Below are 14,141 nucleotides of genomic sequence, written 5' to 3' on the forward strand. Positions count from 1 at the left end.
GCCATTGATACATATATACAGTATTGTCTTCCCGTGAATGGAATTTGCATGCTTTTTTTATGGCAATTTTAATGAACTACTGCTTTTGATTTCTGCTTTCACTACTTTATATAGGTTTCCAAGAGCTGATGCTTGATGCTCATCATGGTCACTACAGTTATTCCTTTGTACCCCTAATTATTGCTCTTGATTCGGAATGATGATCTCCTCCCAACCCTCCTCTACTTAAGTTGAAGATTCATTCCATTTAAAGTAACGTTGGGTATGGCTTTCTGACTTTAAAATAATATGAAGGTGTTCCCTAAAGCAATGTTCATAGTACATCTTTTTTCCTGGTTGCCCTAACTGATCTTCCTCCCTCCCTCCATAACCTTTAATTGACCATTCATGTTGATGAGCTCAGTCTACTCTTGCAATGACGACTTCTCTCTTCTAAAATGCGAGCGCCAAATTGCGGTTGATAATGTATCGATCTGGACAACCAATCATGGGTTAAAGTTCTTCCCCAACTAAGGCTTTTACTATTGACTTTTATCTCTGAGGCATGTCGTTCCTCGTCCTACATTGTTGCTCTATAGAAATACTTTTTTATAAGAATAATCCTAAACTCTTGGAGTTGTCTTTGATACCCATTTGTTTCGGTTGCCAAATGTCTTCCTTCCAAGTTGAATGTTCCAAGGCCCTTATCTTACTAGTCTTCTCTACTTATTTTTTGCATTGTCTTCTCTAGCTGTACACAGGAAGTGTACAGCTTTCTATTTGCACTTCTCATTTGTGTTGTCTAAACTCTATTATGGCTGTCCTTATCTATCCCTCTGCTTCTCTCTAGACCCTTTGTCGTCTCGACGCTGTGCATCATATTGAATTATGCCTCTGCTCTAGTGCCCTTCGTTTGTCCCCTTACCTATAGTTTGTATTCTATGTTGAAACCAGAGTCCTGTCTACTGGATCATTATATTATTACTTCCTTTGGTCCCTCGTGCAGTCCCTGCAACATCCCAACTTGTACAGTCCCTGCAACATCCCAATTTGGGGCAGTCCCTGCAACATCCCAACTTGGGCAGTCCCTGCAACATCCCAATTTGGGGCAGGCCCTGCAACATCCCAACTTGGGCTTGTGATAGGCTACTGCACTTCAGGAAGAGCCTGTTCTCTCGCCTCCTTCATTTTCCTACAAGACTGCCTCTTTTTCAAACTTCTGTCTCAGTTCATGTTTGCCTAGGATTGTTGGGGAGAGTTTTGGTTGTCGTTTAAACAGTTTCTGGTTTGTCTAAATTCAGTAATACAAAAGTCAATTTCCTTGTGGTCTATCATAACATATTGGTACATTACACCAAATAGTTACTATAAAGGGCAAATATGCCAAAGTTAACGCGGTACCATTAACTGTCTACAAATATGAGCCTAATTGCAAGCAATACTGCATTTTCTGAATCAGTGTCTGGGTAGGGGGATGGCATTATCAGGGGGAAAGCAACAAGCCTTTACGACTATATAGCACTTTGAAGGGATCAGGATAAGGATTTGGGATGGGACGGAGGGAAGGAATGACTCCAAGCCACTTGGACAGTCGGGGATTGAGCGCCGACCTGCATGAAGCAAGACCGTTGCTCTACCACCCAGTTCAAACAAATATAAGCATTTTTTTTGCATTGTATGACTAATTTTAAATATAAAGATAGGCTTAATTAAAGCAAAACATTACATGTATACATTTCATAATGTCTCAAACGTTATGCATGTTAGTGGTTTTGCATGAATGTGAAAATACTAATCTTATATAATCTCGCCAACCCATTGTACCTTTTTGCAAATAAAGTTCAGTATTAGTATAATGTAAGATATTATAAATTATGTGAGCGTCACATAGGTCAAGCACATTGGTTCTGGCCACCACATGGATGGGTGACCGCGCCCTTTACTTTTTTCTTGCTCCCAACGAAGCCTATATCAGACGGAAGAGGGGGGAGGGGAGGAGATACATTTTTCAATTATAATAATAATTGCTTCCCCCCCCCCTCCTCCACCTTAAAGATATAAGTTGTTGTTATAGATAAAGCTACTCGGAACAAGTTCCAAGTAGCACGGGCTATGGTGAGCCCGTGGTTGACTTACCTGGCACAGGAGCGGTGCTGTGTGCCTCAATTGGATATAAGAACCTTGTGCTGGGCTTCATTGTCACTCAAGGGAGAGGTGACAACCCTACCCCACTAGAAGCGAAACAGAAAACTACCTTTGCCTGGAGAAAACTACCTTTGCACTCCAGGCAAAGGTAGTTTTCTGTTTCGCTTTTACAAGAGTGGATCATGCCGCCCCCACCCAGGAAAACAATTAAAAACTCCCTATAAGAGGTTTGGTTGATTTCGAAATCGCGAGCGCTGACCACTTGGCCACAAGAACCTCTGAATGAAGGTGAAAGGTGGGGAATGAAGAGCTAGACCTCGTTTCCCCGTAGTCACTGATAGGTAAAAACCTGTGTAGAGGCGGTGGAGGGGGATCAAGTTCAAGTATGTTTATTGAGATAAGCAATAAATACATCTCAAAGGGATAGAGTAGCTTAGGCTATTTCTACCCCCCTCTACTTCAAGTCCTTCTACCCCCCTCTACTTCAAGTCCCTCAAGGGGCGCACAAATTCAGTGAGTACAAATAGACATATAACAGTACAAGAATCCCATTTAACATTGCGTACAGCATATAGTTATGCTGTACAGCAATGTTAGAATCGGTGAACGCCCTACGTGTATCATTATTTGTGTCAAGGCAACCCCCAATAATAACGTCACAAGTTAGGTAGCCAGCCCATTTTTATATAACATCTGTTATATCCTGCAATATTTAATTATCACTTTATTAACACTTCACTTTTTTGGGTAAATTAAAGTTAAAGCAGAATTCCATAAGCATGACTGGTGGGCTGAACTAAGATGATTTACTAAGTGGATGGCACCTATAGCTGATCCCTTCCTGTGATTGGCTGTTGCGTGAATGTCAACAAAGAGTTTCTACCAATGATATGCCACCATTTTATTTATTATGCACCCCATACCATCTGTGGGCGGAGCTTGGAACCTCCTACCCGAGCACAACAACCCGCCTTATGGGTTGCTGTTTGGCTATTTATAGTGCGTTGGAAAAGCAACAGATGGCGTTAGTTGTATTTAGTTGATAGTGTTCTCTTCTGCCGACAGATGGCATCAGCTGTATTATTATTATTTTAATAATATTATTACATTAATAATAATGTATTATTATTACTTTCAACACTGATCTATACGTCTGGTAGCCTATAATAAGGTTTTATACCATGCTGGTATAGGTAACTAGAATTCTGCAATTACTTTTTTTATCTACTGTTGAGGATATGTAAGACAAATGTAAGGTTTTGAGGCTAAGTAACGAAGATAGTTACAAGATACGAGCCAGATGGTGTTGAGATTGCAAAAGGGATTATGATAAGAACTTAAGCCAAAAAATCGATGCATAAATGTTCGAAAATATGAGACTGGGATTTATTTCTCGAAAAGTTAGCAATAAAATACGCTTTCTAGTTCTTTATTTTTAAAATTAAGACCAGGGATTCTGTCTAACGAAGCTGCAAGCTAAAACACCGTTATCCTATAATGTTCATCTGTAGCTTGACCCTAAATACTCGTTTATTAAACGAATTTATTGTTAGAGTTCATTAGGAATCAACTTGTTGAAGACAATTTCCAACAAATACCTTCCTGTGATTGGCTGTTGCGGGGAATGCCAACGCTTATATGAATAAAATGCAAAATAAGAAATACGTCCTTTTGCTCAATAACCTTGGTGTTGTACAAAAGAATAACAATTTCTGTTTTATACAAGACAGAAATTTCCATCTAACTGAATAATGTAGACCAATAAGAGGACGGAGGCATATTGTATCGCCGATATTATTTGTGTGAGGCAACACCCTCTGATGACGTCACAAGTCAGGTAGCCAGCCCATGTTTCTGTAACACTCGTTACATCCTGCAGTATTTAATTATCACTATATTAATACTTTTAAATACTTAACATTTCACTTTTTAGGTAGATTAAAGTTGAAGCAGAATGTCATAAGCAAGAATGGTGTGCTGAATAAAGATGATTTATTAAGTGGATGGAGCCTTTAGCTGATCCCTTCCTGTGATTGGCTGTTGGGTGAATGTCAACAAAGAATATCTACCAATGATATGCCATTTATTATGCACCCTATACCATCTGTGGGCGGAGCTTGGAACCTCCTACCCGAGCACAACAACCCGCCTTATGGGTTGCTGTTTGGCTATTTATAGTGCGTTGGAAAAAAAAAGATGGCGTTAGTTGTATTTTGCAGGGTAATTTGTTATAAGTGTAATTTGATGTCAACAGATGGCGTAAGCTGTATCTTATGGCTACTGTTGACCAGCCAGTTGATAGTGTTCAAGACATTGACCTTCAGTGGGTTACACATTATCGATATCTCGGAGTGTGGATTGATTTTAAAATGACATTCAATAAGCAAATTCAATATCTAAAGGAGAAAGCAAAATCACGAATAAATATAATGAGAGCAATCACAGGGCCCCGTCTAGGAGCGGGACACAGTGTTGAGAATGTTTTACATACACGCCGTTCGTTCCCTAGTTGATTATGCAGCGCCTGCCTTACTCACTCTTTCTCCTGGTCAGTGGGCAAACGTTGAGGTTCTTCAAAATGATGCATTGCGAATCATAACAGGAGCTCCCAGATGGACTAAAATACTGAACCTAAGACTAGAAACAAAGCTAACGTCGATTGAAATAAGGGTTAAAGGGATTGCTGCATGCATGCTGACCAAGATATTGACTAGACCTAGAATCAGTTCACTTAAAGATATAATCACTGGAGCGCTAACTCTGGACAGAAGAGCCTCCAATGGCAACAGGTGGACCCATTGTGCGATAAACACCATCGATACATTCGATATGGCAAACACGGTCACTGAGAGGGGTGTCGACGAAATACATGCAGACTTTGTTATACAAGCCCCTTGGGAATCTCTGCCAGCAGACTTTAAGATTATGGCTCTTGAAGGAAAGAAGAACCGGACAAATCCTCATCTGCTACGTAACATTGCACAGATGCATATAGAAGCAAACATGGCATCTGACAGCTTCACTTACTTCACAGATGGATCAGTAGACCAGCAGGGACAAGAAACCGGAGCTGCAGTTAAAGCAGGAAACTCTGTAAATAGTTGGAGGCTCTCAAATGGGTGTTCGACTTTGCAAACAGAGATGCTAGCCATTCAAAAGGCTTTGGAACATGCTCTTGCTGAACACCGACAACATGTTATAATACATACAGATTCGAGAACCGCCATTGAGACCTTGCAACAAGAACACATATGTGATAACATCCATCTGATCACAAATGTCTTATCATTCATGCACACACTCAAACGACAAGGCCGACGGGTACTTATCAACTGGGTGCCAAGTCATGTGGGACTAATAGGAAATGACATTGCAGACGAAGCTGCAAAACTTGCTACTAAGAGGAGAAATGTAGACATTTACATACCACAGAGTCTATCCCAGATGAAGAAAGTAATTCGACACAGAGCAATGCAAAAGATGTACAGTGACCACAACACAGCAGTTGCAACATCAGGATCTGCGGGTTGGTACAAGAATTCAACCAACTACGAACCACTTAGTTTGATGAAAGGGGGCAGTAGAACAACAGAAGTGCACTTACATCGCATCAGGCTTGGATACCCATGTGCATGGGAAATAGGCTTACAGGTTCCGGAAGATGAGAGGAAATATCAACACTGTGGAGAAATGCCCGACAGACCACTGGAACATTATCTAACACAGTGCACAGTTACAAACCCGTTAAGATTTCAACTTAGATTCAACAGAGCAGAGGAAGTTGTTAAACACATATGGCAAAATCTTACTGAAGCGACCATACGAGTCATAAATACTCATACTCCGCCCAAGTAAAACAGAAACAAGCAACACTTAGTGGGCCAGCCAGAGGCTTAGGGCCCGCGCAGGATTATCCCTGCAAAAAAAAAGAAAAAAAAAAAGTTGATAGTGTTCTCTTTTGCCGACAGATGGCATCAGCTGTATTATTATTATTTTAATAATATTATTACATTAATAATAATGTATTATTATTACTTTCAACACTGATCTATACGTCTGGTAGCTTATAATAAGGTTTTATACCATGCTGGTATTAGGTAACTAGAATTCTGCAATTACTTTTTTTTATCTACTGTTGAGGATATGTAAGACAAATGTAAGGTTTTGAGGCTAAGTAACGAAGATAGTTACAAGATACGAGCCAGATGGTGTTGAGATTGCAAAAGGGATTATGATAAGAACTTAAGCCAAAAAATCGATGCATAAATGTTCGAAAATATGAGACTGGGATTTATTTCTCGAAAAGTTAGCAATAAAATACGCTTTCTAGTTCTTTATTTTTAAAATTATGACCAGGGATTCTGTCTAACGAAGCTGCAAGCTAAAACACCGTTATCCTATAATGTTCATCTGTAGCTTGACCCTAAATACTCGTTTATTAAACGAATTTATTGTTAGAGTTCATTAGGAATCAACTTGTTGAAGACAGTTTCCAACAAATACCTTCCTGTGATTGGCTGTTGCGGGGAATGCCAACGCTTATATGAATAAAATGCAAAATAAGAAATACGTTCTTTTGCTCAATAACCTTGGTGTTGTACAAAAGAATAACAATTTCTGTTTTATACAAGACAGAAATTTCCATCTAACTGAATAATGTAGACCAATAAGAGGACGGAGGCATATTGTATCGCCGATATTATTTGTGTGAGGAAACTCCCACTGATGACGTCACAAGTTAGGTAGCCAGCCCATGTTTCTGTAACACTCGTTACATCCTGCAGTATTTAATTATCACTATATTAATACTTTTAAATACTTAACATTTCACTTTTTAGGTAGATTAAAGTTGAAGCAGAATGTCATAAGCAAGAATGGTGTGCTGAATAAAGATGATTTATTAAGTGGATGGAGCCTTTAGCTGATCCCTTCCTGTGATTGGCTGTTGGGTGAATGTCAACAAAGAATATCTACCAATGATATGCCATTTATTATGCACCCTATACCATCTGTGGGCGGAGCTTGGAACCTCCTACCCGAGCACAACAACCCGCCTTATGGGTTGCTGTTTGGCTATTTATAGTGCGTTGGAAAAAAAAAAAGATGGCGTTAGTTGTATTTTGCAGGGTAATTTGTTATAAGTGTAATTTGATGTCAACAGATGGCGTAAGCTGTATCTTATGGCTACTGTTGACCAGCCAGTTGATAGTGTTCAAGACATTGACCTTCAGTGGGTTACACATTATCGATATCTCGGAGTGTGGATTGATTTTAAAATGACATTCAATTAGCAAATTCAATATCTAAAGGAGAAAGCAAAATCACGAATAAATATAATGAGAGCAATCACAGGGCCCCGTCTAGGAGCGGGACACAGTGTTGAGAATGTTTTACATACACGCCGTTCGTTCCCTAGTTGATTATGCAGCGCCTGCCTTACTCACTCTTTCTCCTGGTCAGTGGGCAAACGTTGAGGTTCTTCAAAATGATGCATTGCGAATCATAACAGGAGCTCCCAGATGGACTAAAATACTGAACCTAAGACTAGAAACAAAGCTAACGTCGATTGAAATAAGGGTTAAAGGGATTGCTGCATGCATGCTGACCAAGATATTGACTAGACCTAGAATCAGTTCACTTAAAGATATAATCACTGGAGCGCTAACTCTGGACAGAAGAGCCTCCAATGACAACAGGTGGACCCATTGTGCGATAAACACCATCGATACATTCGATATGGCAAACACGGTCACTGAGAGGGGTGTCGACGAAATACATGCAGACTTTGTTATACAAGCCCCTTGGGAATCTCTGCCAGCAGACTTTAAGATTATGGCTCTTGAAGGAAAGAAGAACCGGACAAATCCTCATCTGCTACGTAACATTGCACAGATGCATATAGAAGCAAACATGGCATCCGATAGCTTCACTTACTTCACAGATGGATCAGTAGACCAGCAGGGACAAGAAACCGGAGCTGCAGTTAAAGCAGGAAACTCTGTAAATAGTTGGAGGCTCTCAAATGGGTGTTCGACTTTACAAACAGAGATGCTAGCCATTCAAAAGGCTTTGGAACATGCTCTTGCTGAACACCGACAACATGTTATCATACATACAGATTCGAGAACCGCCATTGAGACCTTGCAACAAGAACACATATGTGATAACATCCATCTGATCACAAATGTCTTATCATTCATGCACACACTCAAACGACAAGGCCGACAGGTACTTATCAACTGGGTGCCAAGTCATGTGGGACTAATAGGAAATGACATTGCAGACGAAGCTGCAAAACTTGCTACTAAGAGGAGAAATGTAGACATTTACATACCACAGAGTCTATCCCAGATGAAGAAAGTAATTCGACACAGAGCAATGCAAAAGATGTACAGTGACCACAACACAGCAGTTGCAACATCAGGATCTGCGGGTTGGTACAAGAATTCAACCAACTACGAACCACTTAGTTTGATGAAAGGGGGCAGTAGAACAACAGAAGTGCACTTACATCGCATCAGGCTTGGATACCCATGTGCATGGGAAATAGGCTTACAGGTTCCGGAAGATGAGAGGAAATATCAACACTGGAGAAATGCCCGACAGACCACTGGAACATTATCTAACACAGTGCACAGTTACAAACCCGTTAAGATTTCAACTTAGATTCAACAGAGCAGAGGAAGTTGTTAAACACATATGGCAAAATCTTACTGAAGCGACCATACGAGTCATAAATACTCATACTCCGCCCAAGTAAAACAGAAACAAGCAACACTTAGTGGGCCAGCCAGAGGCTTAGGGCCCGCGCAGGATTATCCCTGCAAAAAAAAAAGAAAAAAAAAAAAGTTGATAGTGTTCTCTTTTGCCGACAGATGGCATCAGCTGTATTATTATTATTTTAATAATATTATTACATTAATAATAATGTATTATTATTACTTTCAACACTGATCTATACGTCTGGTAGCTTATAATAAGGTTTTATACCATATCTTGAGGTTATCTTGAGATGATTTCGGGGCTTTAGTGTCCCCGCGGCCCGGTCCTCGACCAGGCCTCCACCCCCAGGAAGCAGCCCGTGACAGCTGACTAACTCCCAGGTACCTATTTACTGCTAGGTAACAGGGGCATTCAGGGTGAAAGAAACATTGCCCATTTGTTTCTGCCTCGTGCGGGAATCGAACCCGCGCCACAGGATTACGAGTCCTGCGCGCTATCCACCAGGCTACGAGGCCCCTCGTAGCCTGGTAGTTACCTAATACCATGCTGGTATTAGGTAACTAGAATTCTGCAATTACTTTTTTTTATCTACTGTTGAGGATATGTAAGACAAATGTAAGGTTTTGAGGCTAAGTAACGAAGATAGTTACAAGATACGAGCCAGATGGTGTTGAGATTGCAAAAGGGATTATGATAAGAACTTAAGCCAAAAAATCGATGCATAAATATTCGAAAATATGAGACTGGGATTTATTTCTCGAAAAGTTAGCAATAAAATACGCTTTCTAGTTCTTTATTTTTAAAATTATGACCAGGGATTCTGTCTAACGAAGCTGCAAGCTAAAACACCGTTATCCTATAATGTTCATCTGTAGCTTGACCCTAAATACTCGTTTATTAAACGAATTTATTGTTAGAGTTCATTAGGAATCAACTTGTTGAAGACAATTTCCAACAAATACCTTCCTGTGATTGGCTGTTGCGGGGAATGCCAACGCTTATATGAATAAAATGCAAAATAAGAAATACGTCCTTTTGCTCAATAACCTTGGTGTTGTACAAAAGAATAACAATTTCTGTTTTATACAAGACAGAAATTTCCATCTAACTGAATAATGTAGACCAATAAGAGGACGGAGGCATTGTATCGCCGATATTATTTGTGTGAGGCAACACCCTCTGATGACGTCACAAGTTAGGTAGCCAGCCCATGTTTCTGTAACACTCGTTACATCCTGCAGTATTTAATTATCACTATATTAATATTTTTAAATACTTAACATTTCACTTTTTAGGTAGATTAAAGTTGAAGCAGAATGTCATAAGCAAGAATGGTGTGCTGAATAAAGATGATTTATTAAGTGAATGGAGCCTTTAGCTGATCCCTTCCTGTGATTGGCTGTTGGGTGAATGTCAACAAAGAATATCCACCAATGATATGCCATTTATTATGCACCCTATACCATCTGTGGGCGGAGCTTGGAACCTCCTACCCGAGCACAACAACCCGCCTTATGGGTTGCTGTTTGGCTATTTATAGTGCGTTGGAAAAAAAAGAGATGGCGTTAGTTGTATTTTGCAGGGTAATTTGTTATAAGTGTAATTTGATGTCAACAGATGGCGTAAGCTGTATCTTATGGCTACTGTTGACCAGCCAGTTGATAGTGTTCAAGACATTGACCTTCAGTGGGTTACACATTATCGATATCTCGGAGTGTGGATTGATTTTAAAATGACATTCAATAAGCAAATTCAATATCTAAAGGAGAAAGCAAAATCACGAATAAATATAATGAGAGCAATCACAGGGCCCCGTCTAGGAGCGGGACACAGTGTTGAGAATGTTTTACATACACGCCGTTCGTTCCCTAGTTGATTATGCAGCGCCTGCCTTACTCACTCTTTCTCCTGGTCAGTGGGCAAACGTTGAGGTTCTTCAAAATGATGCATTGCGAATCATAACAGGAGCTCCCAGATGGACTAAAATACTGAACCTAAGACTAGAAACAAAGCTAACGTCGATTGAAATAAGGGTTAAAGGGATTGCTGCATGCATGCTGACCAAGATATTGACTAGACCTAGAATCAGTTCACTTAAAGATATAATCACTGGAGCGCTAACTCTGGACAGAAGAGCCTCCAATGGCAACAGGTGGACCCATTGTGCGATAAACACCATCGATACATTCGATATGGCAAACACGGTCACTGAGAGGGGTGTCGACGAAATACATGCAGACTTTGTTATACAAGCCCCTTGGGAATCTCTGCCAGCAGACTTTAAGATTATGGCTCTTGAAGGAAAGAAGAACCGGACAAATCCTCATCTGCTACGTAACATTGCACAGATGCATATAGAAGAAAACATGGCATCCGACAGCTTCACTTACTTCACAGATGGATCAGTAGACCAGCAGGGACAAGAAACCGGAGCTGCAGTTAAAGCAGGAAACTCTGTAAATAGTTGGAGGCTCTCAAATGGGTGTTCGACTTTACAAACAGAGATGCTAGCCATTCAAAAGGCTTTGGAACATGCTCTTGCTGAACACCGACAACATGTTATCATACATACAGATTCGAGAACCGCCATTGAGACCTTGCAACAAGAACACATATGTGATAACATCCATCTGATCACAAATGTCTTATCATTCATGCACACACTCAAACGACAAGGCCGACGGGTACTTATCAACTGGGTGCCAAGTCATGTGGGACTAATAGGAAATGACATTGCAGACGAAGCTGCAAAACTTGCTACTAAGAGGAGAAATGTAGACATTTACATACCACAGAGTCTATCCCAGATGAAGAAAGTAATTCGACACAGAGCAATGCAAAAGATGTACAGTGACCACAACACAGCAGTTGCAACATCAGGATCTGCGGGTTGGTACAAGAATTCAACCAACTACGAACCACTTAGTTTGATGAAAGGGGGCAGTAGAACAACAGAAGTGCACTTACATCGCATCAGGCTTGGATACCCATGTGCATGGGAAATAGGCTTACAGGTTCCGGAAGATGAGAGGAAATATCAACACTGTGGAGAAATGCCCGACAGACCACTGGAACATTATCTAACACAGTGCACAGTTACAAACCCGTTAAGATTTCAACTTAGATTCAACAGAGCAGAGGAAGTTGTTAAACACATATGGCAAAATCTTACTGAAGCGACCATACGAGTCATAAATACTCATACTCCGCCCAAGTAAAACAGAAACAAGCAACACTTAGTGGGCCAGCCAGAGGCTTAGGGCCCGCGCAGGATTATCCCTGCAAAAAAAAAGAAAAAAAAAAGTTGATAGTGTTCTCTTTTGCCGACAGATGGCATCAGCTGTATTATTATTATTTTAATAATATTATTACATTAATAATAATGTATTATTATTACTTTCAACACTGATCTATACGTCTGGTAGCTTATAATAAGGTTTTATACCATGCTGGTATTAGGTAACTAGAATTCTGCAATTACTTTTTTTTATCTACTGTTGAGGATATGTAAGACAAATGTAAGGTTTTGAGGCTAAGTAACGAAGATAGTTACAAGATACGAGCCAGATGGTGTTGAGATTGCAAAAGGGATTATGATAAGAACTTAAGCCAAAAAATCGATGCATAAATGTTCGAAAATATGAGACTGGGATTTATTTCTCGAAAAGTTAGCAATAAAATACGCTTTCTAGTTCTTTATTTTTAAAATTATGACCAGGGATTCTGTCTAACGAAGCTGCAAGCTAAAACACCGTTATCCTATAATGTTCATCTGTAGCTTGACCCTAAATACTCGTTTATTAAACGAATTTATTGTTAGAGTTCATTAGGAATCAACTTGTTGAAGACAGTTTCCAACAAATACCTTCCTGTGATTGGCTGTTGCGGGGAATGCCAACGCTTATATGAATAAAATGCAAAATAAGAAATACGTCCTTTTGCTCAATAACCTTGGTGTTGTACAAAAGAATAACAATTTCTGTTTTATACAAGACAGAAATTTCCATCTAACTGAATAATGTAGACCAATATGAGGACGGAGGCATATTGTATCGCCGATATTATTTGTGTGAGGAAACTCCCACTGATGACGTCACAAGTTAGGTAGCCAGCCCATGTTTCTGTAACACTCGTTACATCCTGCAGTATTTAATTATCACTATATTAATACTTTTAAATACTTAACATTTCACTTTTTAGGTAGATTAAAGTTGAAGCAGAATGTCATAAGCAAGAATGGTGTGCTGAATAAAGATGATTTATTAAGTGGATGGAGCCTTTAGCTGATCCCTTCCTGTGATTGGCTGTTGGGTGAATGTCAACAAAGAATATCTACCAATGATATGCCATTTATTATGCACCCTATACCATCTGTGGGCGGAGCTTGGAACCTCCTACCCGAGCACAACAACCCGCCTTATGGGTTGCTGTTTGGCTATTTATAGTGCGTTGGAAAAAAAAGAGATGGCGTTAGTTGTATTTTGCAGGGTAATTTGTTATAAGTGTAATTTGATGTCAACAGATGGCGTAAGCTGTATCTTATGGCTACTGTTGACCAGCCAGTTGATAGTGTTCAAGACATTGACCTTCAGTGGGTTACACATTATCGATATCTCGGAGTGTGGATTGATTTTAAAATGACATTCAATAAGCAAATTCAATATCTAAAGGAGAAAGCAAAATCACGAATAAATATAATGAGAGCAATCACAGGGCCCCGTCTAGGAGCGGGACACAGTGTTGAGAATGTTTTACATACATGCCGTTCGTTCCCTAGTTGATTATGCAGCGCCTGCCTTACTCACTCTTTCTCCTGGTCAGTGGGCAAACGTTGAGGTTCTTCAAAATGATGCATTGCGAATCATAACAGGAGCTCCCAGATGGACTAAAATACTGAACCAAAGACTAGAAACAAAGCTAACGTCGATTGAAATAAGGGTTAAAGGGATTGCTGCATGCATGCTGACCAAGATATTGACTAGACCTAGAATCAGTTCACTTAAAGATATAATCACTGGAGCGCTAACTCTGGACAGAAGAGCCTCCAATGGCAACAGGTGGACCCATTGTGCGATAAACACCATCGATACATTCGATATGGCAAACACGGTCACTGAGAGGGGTGTCGACGAAATACATGCAGACTTTGTTATACAAGCCCCTTGGGAATCTCTGCCAGCAGACTTTAAGATTATGGCTCTTGAAGGAAAGAAGAACCGGACAAATCCTCATCTGCTACGTAACATTGCACAGATGCATATAGAAGCAAACATGGCATCCGACAGCTTCACTTA

Source organism: Procambarus clarkii, chromosome 92 (genome assembly GCF_040958095.1).
Source record: "Procambarus clarkii isolate CNS0578487 chromosome 92, FALCON_Pclarkii_2.0, whole genome shotgun sequence".
NCBI classification, from domain to species: domain Eukaryota; kingdom Metazoa; phylum Arthropoda; class Malacostraca; order Decapoda; family Cambaridae; genus Procambarus; species Procambarus clarkii.